The following is a 13,289-nucleotide window of genomic DNA, read 5'->3' as shown; positions in this document are numbered from 1 at the left end:
GGGCAAGGGTCAATTATTACCACTAGAACATTTTCAGAGCACTTTAAAAAAGTGTCCTTAAATATTAATGAGAACTGTTGTAAAATAGTTTATGGTATTAAAGATTAAATTTTGCATTTACATTTATGCATTTGGCAGGTGCTTTCATCCAAAGTGACTTATATTTCATTGAAGGTATACATTTGTTTTTAATCAGTCCATGCATTCCTTGGGGCAACTCAAGCTCAAACAGTAGAGTATGGCGTTAGAAACACCAAGGTCATGGGTTTGATTCCCAGGGATTTTTTTATTTATCCTGGCTAAATAAAGAATGAAAAAACAAAAAAGCAAACAAAAAACAAACAAACCCATGACCTTGTCATTGCTAATACCATGCTCTACTGTTTGAGCTTGAGTTCCCCCAAAAATGAAAAATCCCTTATCATTTACTTACGTTGTGACTATGATATTGCCATTCTGTAAGACTTTCTGTCTTCAATGGAACACATAAAGAGAAATTCAGCAGAACATTTACTGGAATACAATGAAAGTAAATGGGAATGAATGTTGTTAAGGTGTAAAAACACTTTGGAAGTCTATCATATGGCTTTTGGAATATAACTCTTGAATTGTGCAAATCACTTTTATGATACTTCAATTGTGCAATTCCCTTTTAATGTAAAAAAAAAAAAGGGTTTAAATATGGGTTTAAAACTTTCTGCTGGTATTTCTGCTCTAATCACGCCAATGCTGCTCTATGAGTTTTAATGTTAATCGAACAACAAAGCACGAAGAAATAACTCTTGACTGAATAGCTTTTGTAACTTCAATAATGTTTCTTTATTTAACTATTCAAAGAAGTTTATATGCAGTTATTTTATATTTGATTACTTTATTCAATTTCTACCTGAAAGCTGTTAGATACATGAAAAACCTGTAAAGCATTGTTAATTTTTTTTTTGTATCTTATCTCTCATGTATTTATTTGTGCTGTTTCTTGTAGTTACATTATTTGTTTTTATTTCCTTTATCTTTATTTGACAGTTGTCCTACTTTTTACTGAAAATAGCACATACCGAACTGTACTGAAACCATGACACTAAAACCGTGCCACAAACTGAACCGTGAGAAATCTGAACCGTCCCACCCCCAGCAGTTTGCTTTCAAAGTTCATCTGAAACCCTCCACCTTCCCCAGCTCCACCTGTATATATCTGCTAAGGGTGATTTTATATATGCTATTTGTGCAGCAGCAGTATGTCTTACAGCAGCTTGTCTGTATTGGCAGTGGCAGTGAGAAAAAGTGTTGACAACAGTTCTGCCAGTCTTCATATGAACTCTTCTACGAGGAGCTCAGATAACCCCACCATCTCCCCGTGTTGTGTCACTGCTGACTGAAGCAGGAAGTGGACAGTGATGTCTAGAGATAAAGTAATCTGGTGCTGAGGTCACTGCCATTAGAGAGCTGTTTCTTTTCTGTGTTCACTAAAACTGGGTCAAATCATTGGCTCCTTCTAGCTGGGAAACAACCGTTGAATCTGATCTGAGCTGAGCACATGAACATTAAGTCTGTTGCTAATGGCGTCCCTTGACTTTCTTTTATCTTAAGGGAAGCCTCCTGCTTGTATCTAAAAAATGCTGTTGTGACCTTTAGAGCTTGTTGTCAAAGTTAGAATTTCTTGTGAGAGGAAAAAAAGAAAGAAGCTCTCATAACTAAAGGCTGACGGGGGCAAGGAGGACTACTGTTGAAGAACAAAAGCAATCAAGGAGAGAGCCTGCACTATTCCACCAAGCGTGGCTTCTCTCTTTACAGAAAATTATTAAGTACAAAGGCGGTAGTGGTCACAGAATGGATTCTATTATTACTGTTTTTTCATTTCTTATTGTTCCCTGAAATTTCATTTCAGCTCAAAAATAAAAGTGCAGAGAAAGTGTGGTCTGTGTGTGAGTGTGTGTGTGTGTGCATAAAGGAGTGTGTAGGAGTCTGTGATAAGGGAACTATTGCTAAACCATCAGAGGTAATAATAGACATTTTATATCTGGTGTGGTCTTTCTTGTCTCTGTTAGTTTTACAAATGTTCCATTGTTTGGGGTTCTAAACGAAAAATGGATAGAAATGGAACATCTTGGAACTGCTAGACTGGATGTATGTGAATTGGAGTACCTAGAAATGAACTGGAACTCGAGACTACTAGACTGATTGCAACACCACTTTGACGCTTCAGAAAGTTCATAAAGAGATTGCAAAACTAATCCATATGAATTGACTGGTTTAGTTCATATTTTCTGAAAAGACACGATCGCTTTATATGATGAACAGATTGAATTTAGGCTTTTATTCACATATAAACATTCATCAACGCATGTGTGCTTGACGTTTGAGAACCAATGAGGTTCATTTTCGTGTGGTACACAGCCGTTTCGAGCTTCCGCAAGAACCAATGAGGTTTGTTCTCGCGCATCAAGCAAGTACGGTTGAGCTTATGTTTATGTTTGCTGATCAATGTTTATATGTGAATAAAAGCCTGAAATCTGTTCACCATAAAAAGTGATTGTGTCTCTGCATACAATTTGAACTAAACCGCTCAATTCATATGGATTAGATTTACAATTTCTTTTTGAAGCAAAAAATGTGAGTTGCACGGACAATGTCAATGGAGGGACACAAATCTCTCAGATTTCATTTAAAATATCTTCATGTGTTTCAAAGATGAACGGGTTTAGAACAATATGAGGGTGAGTTGATGACAGTTTTTTTCATTTTTGGGGTGAATTAACCCTTTAATGCATTACCAATGCTAACAAATAAGATCTTATTGTAAAGTGTGTGATGTGTCTTGATGTACTGCATGAATATGTGAATGAGATTTGAAGTACATATACTACTATTCATTTAAATATGTACTATGAGAGAAAAAAAGGAGAGCAATAAAGAATAAGGCAAGAAGAACACAAAGGGTAAAAAGGCCTGTAGGCATGGACAGTCTTCGAAATCTGCGGTGGGCTGGAGAAATGCCGCATTGTGGTTGGTCAGATTCTTTTTACCTGCAGGAAGATGGAGACTAATCAGTACAGATCTGATGGCTCGCTTCATATGCTCTGAGCTAATGAGAACACTTAAATTCTCTGCTGTCCGCATAATGACTCTCTTTATCTGCAAATCCTCAGCGGTCTGTTTCTTAACCATCCCTCTCTCTCTCATTCTGCTTTCACGTGTGGAATGCTACGGATGAGGTAATCACTCTTTGTGAATAAGGACTGTATCTGAATCGAATCTGAAAGCCAAACTATGTTTTATAATATTACCGTTAAAATTAAATTTTGTTTTGTTTATTTTTTAACAAAAGTGTTGGATAATGTGAAGTCATTTTCGATATTATCCTTCTGAAAATCCAGAAAAAAGTAAAATTTATATACTATTTATTTCATAGATATAATCTGTGAAATAAATATAAAATACAAAATAAAATAATATAATACCTCTCCTCTCCTAGCCTTAATTAGTTTCTTTAATGTTTATTATATATCCACCTTCACTATAGTTTGCAATCATATTAAGTGAAATGCCCTGGCCTACACCACATACTGATGATTTTAAACAAAATAGAATGACTTATATGTCTCAGATCATTTTATTAAGAGTTTCTTAGTCATCTGGGACTCATGAAAACATCTAATTAATTACCAGTGTAGAGATTTGTCTCACAGCTCCTCATCAGATTTGGGTAATGACTTCAGGGAAGAGACTGTTAAACATGGCCGCCTGCAGAGAAAGACAGGGACAGGCAGGCTGCTTTCCGTGAGGTCCTCCTGGCCCACACAGACTCTGGGGTTTACCTACCGAACGCTTCCTGTCCTATGGGCAACAGCGGATACTGCTGAGATAGGTGGAGGTTAGTTTTATAGCCATTTTTTGTCAAGCACTGCTGGCCACCAGGAAAAGGTAGTGAAACCTGCCAAGATTCCAACCTCTGGAATTTAACCTAAGCAGGAGAACGGGAGCCATCGAACCAGCAGGATGCAATGCTTTACATGAGCAGAGCCATTTAAGCACACACAGGTTGATTCATAAAACAGCAGCATGCTCTTTTAGACAAAGCCAACTCAATATGTACGACAGCCACTCTGCTTTCAACACATTTGTATTTCATTCACTCAAAAAGAAAAAACATCACACAGTTGGTGGCATGCAAATGAAAAGACATGGAGTATATTAAAGACCTAAGTTTTTAGGCTTTTACTTCATGTCTATTAACGTCAAATTTCACTTTTACATTTTTAATAAAACATTTAGTATGTTTATTTAGCGTTTTGAATTATAAGGACATCGGCATGTCCTCATAATGTAGGGGACGTGGCCTGAAACCTGAATACGCACTACAATATACTGACATTGGGTCCTCATAATGTAGGTCAAACCGGTACACACTTCTCTTTCTCTCGCTCTCTAATTTGTCTAATTGTTCATCTGGATTGCAGAGGCTCTGATGTTTCAGAGGATGCAGCACGCAATCCACATCAGCCGCATTTCTGAGAATCTTCTCTCTCATCTCCCGACAGTTTGAAATGTGGCTCATCACTGGAGCATCAGTTCAAGACTTGGTTAACATTAGCGGTGCCACGCCGTAGTATGTCTCCGTTTAGCGGAGCCTCAGTGCCCGAGGAAACACCACTAATCACCATTCTGTTCAGTCTCAAAGACGGAAGCCTCATCAGTGGGCTGATGGATCTGAAAGGTTGAATACTGAGCAATGCACTCCAATCAGCAAGCACTGGAACAATTTTATGAATTTCCCATGAAGCACATGAGAATATAGCCAAGTGATGGTCAGCACTTAGAAGAGCCACTTACAGCATTATACTTGCATGACTGAGAAAACGTCATTAAAGTGTTTCAATAAAAGACGCATCATGGAAAACTCTTCTTGCCTTTTTGAAGAGTTTGATGAAGTTCCCTCGGCAGTTAACCGCAACCATAAAAATGATTAATTCTGAAATCTTCATGGTATCAATGTCAAAATCATGAGTACATAAACATATGACAGCATATTTACACATCAACACCTACTGAGTATTCAGTACTATGCTGGTAAACAGAGTTTAGTGAATCATAAAAGGTAATTTACAAATTTTAGAAGTACAGTAGAATGAACACTACATTTCTAATGTAGGGACACAATACATGGTGTCCCAAGTATGGCGCCAAGCCAAGTATGGTGTCCCATACTTGGGATTTGTGCTCTCCCATCCAAGTTCATACACAGCATTGAATATTGAAAACACACACACTGTGAACACACACCGACACCAGTGGGCAGCCATTTTTTTTTTTTTTTTTGCTGTGGCACCCAGGGAGTGATTGGGGGTTAGGTGCCTTGCTCAAGGACACCTCAGTTGTGGGTAATGAGAGTGGAAGAGAGCGCTGTTCATTTTCCCCCACCTACATTTTTTGCCAGTACAGAGATTCGAACCCACAACCTTTGGGTTACAAGTCCAACTCAATTAGGCCCTAAGTGCCCTAAGAAAATATTGATGCAGAATAAATTAATATTGATATGCATTCTCTGTAAAGCTGCTTTGAAATGATATGTATTGTGAAAAGCGCTACACAAATAAATGTGAATTGATTTGAATTAAATTATGCATTTAATTGCAATTATTTTGGTTAAATAATCAGCATTTTATGTTGCTGAATTCATTGTTAAATATAATAAAGTTTTACATTAATTGAGAGCCTGCCTAACATAAGTGGACTTCAATACTGAAACAATACTAAAAGTGTCAAATATGGCTCTTTAAGGTGAGAACATGATGATACAGGCCTGTCTGTCTTTATCAAAGACCTTAAACAGGATGCTTTTTAAACAGCTAAAACAGCACCTGTGTCACCTGCCAGGTGAAATAATAGCTCAAAACGATCACACGCAAACCCCAGCACCAGTCACGTACATTCAAGCTTGTTATGGGTCAGTGTTGACTGAGGTGATGGTGGGACATGGAAACCACATGACAAGTAAACATTTACACTGATTCAATAAACCTCTTTCCAGCCTAGTGCATGGAGTCATACATTTCAGCTATGATCTTGGTCCATGCACATGGTCCAAACATATACATACTCTGCCCTGACAATCTGTTTAAGAATAAACAACGCACAAAACGTAGCTTCAGACCGCCCTGACTTGTACTTGTGTAGGAAGGCACGTGTAGAGTCATAAAACTGCCAGGCGCAGCCCTATAAGAGGTTCTTAAGGAAAAGAGGAAAAAGTGCCTGAGGATATGTCGTTTAATGCAGTGGAAGGTTAATTAGTGGTAATTGGCTAATTGCAGAGAGAGGAAAGAGCAGAGATCTTTTAGGCAGAATTAGACAGACAGTGCTGCAGCAGGGGTGAGGGCGACTGCGTCACGGAAATCCAAAGCAGCCACATCAGACCAAATCAGAGGAATTTTAAGCACATATTCATTTCAGTGCCTCATAAAGCTTTACAAAGATTAATTGAAGTAGGCTGCTAGCTCTTAAACTAGGTCAGCTTTGTCACTTTATTTTAAATGATATGCAAAAAAAAGTCAAAGAAAGTCAGAACGATAGAATGATAAATAGATAGAACGATAGATAGATAGAACGATAGATAGATAACTGATAGATAGATAGATAGATAGATAGAACAATAGATAGAACGATAGATAGATAGAACGATAGATAGAACAATAGAACAATAGATAGAATGATAGATAGATAGAACGATAGAACGATAGATAGACAGATAGAACGATAGAACGATAGATAGATAGAACAATAGATAGAACAATAGATAGAACAATAAAACGATAGAACGATAGAACAATAGAACGATAGATAGAACGATAGATAGATAGAATGATAGATAGATAGATAGATAGATAGATAGATAGAACGATAGATAGATAGAACGATAGATAGATAGAACGATAGATAGAACAATAGAACGATAGATAGAACGATAGATAGATAGAACAATAGATAGGTAGAACGATAGATAGATAACTGATAAATAGATAGAAGAATAGATAGAACGATAGATAGAACAATAGATAGATAGAACGATAGATAGAACAATAGAACAATAGAACGATAGATAGAACGATAGATAGATAGAACGACAGAACGATAGATAGACAGATAGAACGATAGATAGATAGAACAATAGATAGAACAATAGATAGATAGATAGATAGATAGATAGAACGATAGATAGATAGATAGATAGAACAATAGATAGAACAATAGATAGAACAATAAAACGATAGAACGATAGAACAATAGAACGATAGATAGATAGAACGATAGATAGATAGATAGATAGATAGATAGATAGATAGATAGATAGATAGATAGATAGATAGATAGATAGATAGATAGAACGACAGAACGGTAGATAGAACAATAGATAGATAGAACAATAGATAGGTAGAACGATAGATAGATAGAACGACAGAACGGTAGATAGAACAATAGATAGATAGAACGATAGATAGATAGACAGATAGAATGATAGAACGATAGATAGAACGATAGAACGATAGAACGATAGATAGATAGATAGATAGATAGATAGATAGATAGATAGAACAATAGATAGATAGAACGATAGAGTGATAGAACGATAGATAGATAGATAGAATGACAGAACGATAGATAGATAGATAGATAGATAGATAGATAGATAGATAGATAGATAGATAGATAGATAGATAGATAGAACAATAGATAGAACAATAGATAGATAGATACAACGATAGATAGAACGATAGATAGATAGAACAATAGATAGGTAGAACGATAGATAGATAGAACGATAGATAGATAGATAGAACGATAGAAAGAACAATAGATAGATAGAATGATAGATAGATAGATAGAACAATAGAACGATAGATAGATAGATAGATAGAACAATAAATAGAACAATAGATAGATAGATAGATAGATAGATAGATAGATAGATAGAACAATAGAACGATCGATAGAACGATCGATAGATAGATAGATAGATAGATAGATAGATAGAACGATAGAACGATAGATAGATAGATAGATAGATAGAACGATAGATAGATAGATAGATAGATAGATAGATAGATAGATAGATAGATAGATAGATAGATAGATAGATAGATAGATAGATAGATAGATAGATAGATAGATAGATAGATAGATAGATAGATAGATAGATAGATAGACACATAACGAAAGGCAGATATGTTGGGGTTTTGTCCTATTTGTTTCTTTTAATATGAGCTTTGGTCTGCCCTTCATGTGGATTCTCCTCCTCCTTGTGCAGGCCCCTCAGACACAGGCTGATCCCAAACCACAGCCATATATTTTATGCAGGCACAAGCAGAGACAGCCAGACCAGAACATCCTTCACTTTGTCATTGTCATAAAAATGCAACTGTCTGGCTAAGCTTAAAACATCTGAAAAATGTTCCTATATTAGACGCCTTTGAGAAATTAGAACATATTATAATATAAGGGTGTAGACGTCTGAATATTTAAAAAGACAAAACATTTATTGATAAAGATAAAAGACATTTTGATTTAAAGGTGAATTTCTTGAAGCCACTTGCCTTGAAGGTGGCCATCTTGGTAACACCTGGCTCTCCAAAATCATTTGTCAAGATTACATTTCAGTAACTCATTTTAAACAATATTTGACAACAATAGATATCATAATTTTGATTCTTAAAAATCTGATCCTCATAATTTTGAACCTTTGATAACAGTCATTGATTTTGCAATTTGATTTGGTGGAGCTAAAGCAGAAATTACAACATAATGTTTCTAATATGCAATAACATCTGACATTTCCAAATGTCCAATCACATATAATTAAACATGAGAAAAAACGAACAGCACAAGCCACCTTCAAGTTCTCTCTATCATGCCTGACTGCATTGCCACACTCTTTCCTGCACTAACTCAACCCGGTTTGAGAGGGCAAACTGTACGGACCCCTGTTACTTCTCGCTATTTGTATTTTCAGAGTAAACCCTATTCAAGTGTTTGTGTCTGCGGTCCACACCGAGCCATCTATCAGAGCTAAAGAGCTGTAAGAGGGGCACTACACACAGACACGGCTGTGAGAATGGATTGAGGACTGTGGCCAAACAGAAGACATTAATCAGATACTGGTATTCCCTGCTGGGGTAAGGAGAAGGCTGGTGAAAGCTTCCTTCAGCAGTATACATGAGCACGAGCTCCGTACCACACAGGAAGAACACTGAACATGCTGACTGAGGTATGAAGTTGGACTGCGTTACTGTACAAGGTTTGGCAGGACTTTAGTATCTCAAAGAAAATAAAGCAAAAGGAGGAAAGAGGCTGCGAGAAATAGACAGATAGTGTGTAATCTATGTGCTGGAGTTGAGAGCGCTAAATACCACTAATGTCATATCAGGTCCTCAACCACCACCCTAAATAACAAACTAATTTATGTTACACATGGATATATAAAAAAAGAAGATATTTAAAAATAAATAAATAAATAAAAATAATAAAAATCTATATTGTTTGTACCTTGTACCTTTTAATATTCAAAACAATATTTATATAATATATTAACATATAATATACTAATATCAAGTTATTAGAAATAAAATTGGCTTTATATATACACTACCATTCAAAAGTTTGGGATCAGTAAGATTTTTAATATTTTTAAAAGAAGTTTTGTCTGCTCACCAAGATTGCATTTATTTAATTAAAAATACAGTAAAAACAGTAATATTGTGAAATATTATTACAATTTAAAATAACTGTTTTCTATTGGAATATAATATAAAATGTAACATTAATGTAACATTAACATTTGTAACATTATATACTACTGTTTTTTATTTTTATTTTTTTGAGAAGAATTTAAAGAAATTAATTTATTTATTTTTATTCAGCAAGGATGCATTAAATCGATCAAAAGTGACAGTAAAGACATTTAAAATGTAACAAAAGATTGTATTTCAAATAAATGCTGTCATTTTGAACTTTCTATTCATCAAAGAATCCTGAAAAAAAATATTGTACACAAATATTTTGTACATCTGTACACAATAAATGTTTCTTGAGCAGCAAATTGACATATTAGAATGATTTCTGAAGGATCATGTGACACTGAAGACTAGAGTAATGATGCTGAAAATTCAGCTTTGCCAACACAAGAATAAATTACATTTTCATTTTCAAATAGAAAGCAGTTATTTTAAATTGTAAAAATATTTCACAATATTACTGATTTTAATGTATTTTTAATGCAGCCTTGGTGAGCAGACGAAACTTCTTTTAAAGACATTAAAAATCTTACCAATCCCAAACTTTTGAACGGTAGTGTATATATATATATATATATATATATAAAAACTTGATATTAGTACATTATATGTCAGTATATTATATGTATGTATACACACACACACACACACACATATATATATATATATATATATATATATATATATATATATATATATATATATATATTAATAAAAATAATAAAAATCAATATTGCTTGTACCCCAAAGTACTTTAAAATATGTTTCAATATTCAAAACAATATTTATATAATATACTAACATATAATGTATTAATATCAAGTTATTAGAAATAAAATTGGTTTTATATAAAACCAATTTTATTTCTAATAACTTGATATTAGTACATCATATGTTAGTATATTATATGTATATTTATGTACGTTTCATATATATAACTGCCCAAAAGTTAACTTAATACCAAGTTTTTTAAATAATTTCGATTAATCTGATATAAGAGTCCAAATTATTTCTTTAGTTTGAAAGAAAAGAAAGAAAGAAAGAACTTGCCTCACAGAGTGACTAAGAAAGATACAGTACTAATTCCCAAATCTGTGTTTAGAAGGACTAATTTAGAAAAAATGAACAGAACATGCACTCAAACAAACACATTCAGACCGCAACTGCCATATGTGTATACTAAGTGGAATTGGAGAGACATATACAGATTAGCAATAAGTCCCAGAATTTGTAGTTTGTTCTTTTTGTCATTAAAAAAGGTTTTTAAGTAATCCAGGTGTATGCACAGACTACGGAAATCCAGCTAGGTCCAAATAAACATGCAGGTATTATGATGGCCCGGAAAAGGGATGGTGGTGACTTTCAAAATCTTTGTTTAAAGTCACACATTTTAGGAGCATGAAACTAAGGGGAACAAATGCATACAAACACAAACTGCCCCAAGTGTACACCGCACCGGGACGATCTGATACACAGCAACAGTGATGCATCCACACACTCAACATCTGGACATGAGCCCTGCACTATACGGTCTATCCCGGGGCTGATCTGTCATTAGGGCCAGAGATGTAGTCGGTAAACACTCACAGATGAGGGGAAGAGCTACACGCCCCCCACCTTTCAATGTGCCAGTGTATGTGTGTGAGGGAAACCCGATAGCCCTTCTGTAATCAGTCTTGTTAGTGTCCGTGAGCAGTAGCCCCCATCTAACCTGCCCTCAGTCAAAAACATGGCACTGACGGAAAGAAAGGACTTACTCTAAACCCAAAACAGATGGCTTTAATGGATGATTGTGTATCCTATTTGTGCCTGTGTGTAATAAATGTTTTGTATTTGGATCAGTGTTGCTGGAGTACGAGTCTTTAAACATTTTCAGAGGGAATGCCCTGATAGGATCACATGCGACATGCTTGATTTAATACACTCCTAGTCAAAAGTTCAAAAAAGCATCCATGTGTTGGTTCTGTTTAACAAAAAAGTTATTGTTTAGGTCTGCATATTAAATACTGTACATTTTGATAGTACTTAATGCCATGCTGTAAAACCTTGTTCATTCTATCTTACCAGATGATATACTAAAAATAATAAATAATATAGTAAAAGTAGCAAACAAAAATAAATAAAAATAGTAAAAAAATAAAAATAGTAAACAAAAAATTAATATTAAAAATAGTAAATAGCAATACATAAAAATGAATGAATATTGCACTGTAAATAAAACCCTGTGCATTTAATTTGGTTAGAATTACTAATATACTACTGCAATAAATAATAAAATAAAAATAGTAAACTAAAAATATATATTAAAAATGTTAAACAAAAAATAAATAAAAATAGTAAAAAACAATTATAATAAAAATAGTAAACAAAAAAATACATACTAAAAAAAGTAAATAGTAATACATAAATATTAACGAATATTGTGTTGTAAATAATAAAACCTTCTGTATTAAATCTTGCCAGATTTACTGATATACTAAATATAATAAATAATATAATAAAAATAGTGAACAAAAAAAAGAATAAAGTAAAAAAAAGTAAAAATTTATATTAAAAATGTTAAACAAAAATAAATAAAAATAGTAATCAAAAACTATTATAATAAAAATAGAAAACAAAAAATAAATGGTAAAAATAGTAAATAGTAATACTTAAATATGATATACTAAATAAAATAAATAATATAATAATATAGTAAACAATTTAAAAAAAAATAATCAACAAAAAAATAGTAAAAATAGTAAGCAAAAAGGAAAAAATGGAAATTTAAAATACTAAACAAAAATATGAAAATATAAAATTGTAAGTAAATAAATAAATAAATAAATAAATACATACAATTGCTGCAAATAGACCAAACATTTAGCTTGGCATTACAATAAAGTGTTTTTCTACAGTTAAAGATAACACCAGAAAACAGATTTAGCTTTACATTTGCATAAGTAAGTTTTTTTAATAGTTAAATAGTTATAACAGGAAGACTTAGTAGTAAGTGTTATGTTTTTCATTCATTCTCATCATCCAATCATGTATCTTCTGCTTTACATCTGCATGGCCTCCCAGGTTGTTGCACTGGCTTGGGCCCAGCTGGGATCCAACAATAACATTTTTGTTAATGCACGTTTATGGCTAATCCTGCATGCCCTTTGATATCCGATAACATACCCAGCTTGACTGAACGTGGATAAGAAGCCATTCCGGTTCTACAGAGCTGTGTTCTCCTTGTTGTGGGTCCGTTCTGACAGAACACGGATAAAGCAAGCAAGCTGCGATGACTGAGGCAGGGGAGAATGCGTAATTAAAGTGAAGCATCTCCTCTTCAAATGAAGCTCTGAGGAGCTTCAGTTTAATTACAGTTCTTTAGATAAGAACCGGCTGGTACGCAAGAGGGTGGTGTGTTAACATAGTGATTTGGATGCAAAGAAAAAAAAAAGCTGAAAATGAAAGAGCAGCATAATTAACTCAAGTATGTTTATAATGTATAAAAATATATGGTGATTGTAGGGG

General features: G+C 34.0%; 1 long non-coding RNA gene across 2 annotated transcripts in view; it reads right to left on the bottom strand.

Annotated features, from left to right (window-relative positions):
- LOC125255418 overlaps nucleotides 1-13,289 on the bottom strand; it is a 41,905-nt gene that overhangs the window by 16,119 nt on the left and 12,497 nt on the right. The window contains exon 1 of one of the 2 annotated variants that reach the window (XR_007181893.1): nucleotides 434-2,235. The exons of the other annotated variant lie outside the window; for it this stretch is intronic. This is a non-coding gene — a long non-coding RNA (uncharacterized LOC125255418). Of the gene's footprint in view, nucleotides 1-433; nucleotides 2,236-13,289 lie in introns of those variants that run through there. 2 annotated transcript variants of the gene reach the window in all.

The sequence above is a fragment of the Megalobrama amblycephala genome, linkage group LG20 (assembly GCF_018812025.1).
Source record: "Megalobrama amblycephala isolate DHTTF-2021 linkage group LG20, ASM1881202v1, whole genome shotgun sequence".
Taxonomy (NCBI): Eukaryota; Metazoa; Chordata; class Actinopteri; order Cypriniformes; family Xenocyprididae; genus Megalobrama; species Megalobrama amblycephala.
Note: the sequence above shows the minus strand (reverse complement) of the source record. Positions and strands in the feature narration are given on the sequence as shown.